The following is a 1,178-nucleotide window of genomic DNA, read 5'->3' as shown; positions in this document are numbered from 1 at the left end:
CCAGAAGAGTAGAAGTTACTTCATATATTCATGTTTATGTGCTGTCCAGAAACAACACTTAAATATTACTGATAAAATAATATTAGAATTTTATTTTTTGTACAGTAATATTGATATATAATATAATGTGTATTGTTTATTTAGTAAATTCTAGTATTTTAGAGATTTTGATATTTTTTGTAAAATTTAAAAGAAAAATTAAATAAATATTACTACACCCAAAAATCATTTTTTCAGTGCAAGATCACCTGTGAGGACAGCCAGGATTGGGCTGTGTATAATTAGGTTACTGTACTGTAATCAACATAATATTTATACTGTAAATAACGTTTAATTTCTTTATTAAAAACTGGGACAAAGTACAACATACATTACAGGAATGATGCACATACCAGGTTATTTGGTGCTAAGTAATTTTCACCTGTAGTCAACCTAGCTGATAGTAAAATAACACATTAAAATAAAAAATGCATAAAGACAGGCCAGAAGCTTTTAATAAATGTAATGTTTAATTAAAACACCAAGATATACAGTCCAACAGCATGTAAACACAACCCCTATAATTATTGTGAGTGTACTAAGGATATTTTATGAATTTGTTGGATTTCTAAAAGTCAGTCTACAGGTAGACATCTGAAGGCAAAGCCCCTGTGGTCTATCAGCAGCTATGTTGAAAAAATCAGCAAATAAATGGAAATCTATTCATTTCCATCAAAAGTTGATTCCTGTCCTTTCCTTGTCTTTGTCTCATTGCATTTGGCTGTGTCACCCTGCTTCCTATTTGCATTTCTACTGCTGCTTGTGTTTTATGTCTCCCACCAAACAGCAGTAAACACAAAGCCACAGAGACGGGTGGCTTGTTCTTTTAATTAGGTAAATGGACTTAGGTCTGCTGGACCAGACAGAGAAATCYTCCTTTGGACTGCAGGACAGTCATAACAAATTCTTTAATTAATCAGCTTCTGCTAAATGTTATTAAAATTGGACTGGGCAATAAATTAGGTGCACTTTTATCCACTTTCTCCTTCCATGAAGCACAGCTGACAGATGCTAAAATCTATACGAGGATAATTTACTCACAAACTTGGGTCTTAGCAGGGCCTGACAGGTTGTACCCCCAACTCTCCCACCTCCCACCCACAAGGTGAGACCTGGTGGCGAGAGGGTGGGGGTGGGGG

Source organism: Austrofundulus limnaeus, unplaced genomic scaffold (assembly GCF_001266775.1).
Source record: "Austrofundulus limnaeus strain Quisiro unplaced genomic scaffold, Austrofundulus_limnaeus-1.0 Scaffold127, whole genome shotgun sequence".
Lineage (NCBI taxonomy): Eukaryota > Metazoa > Chordata > Actinopteri > Cyprinodontiformes > Rivulidae > Austrofundulus > Austrofundulus limnaeus.
Note: the sequence above shows the minus strand (reverse complement) of the source record.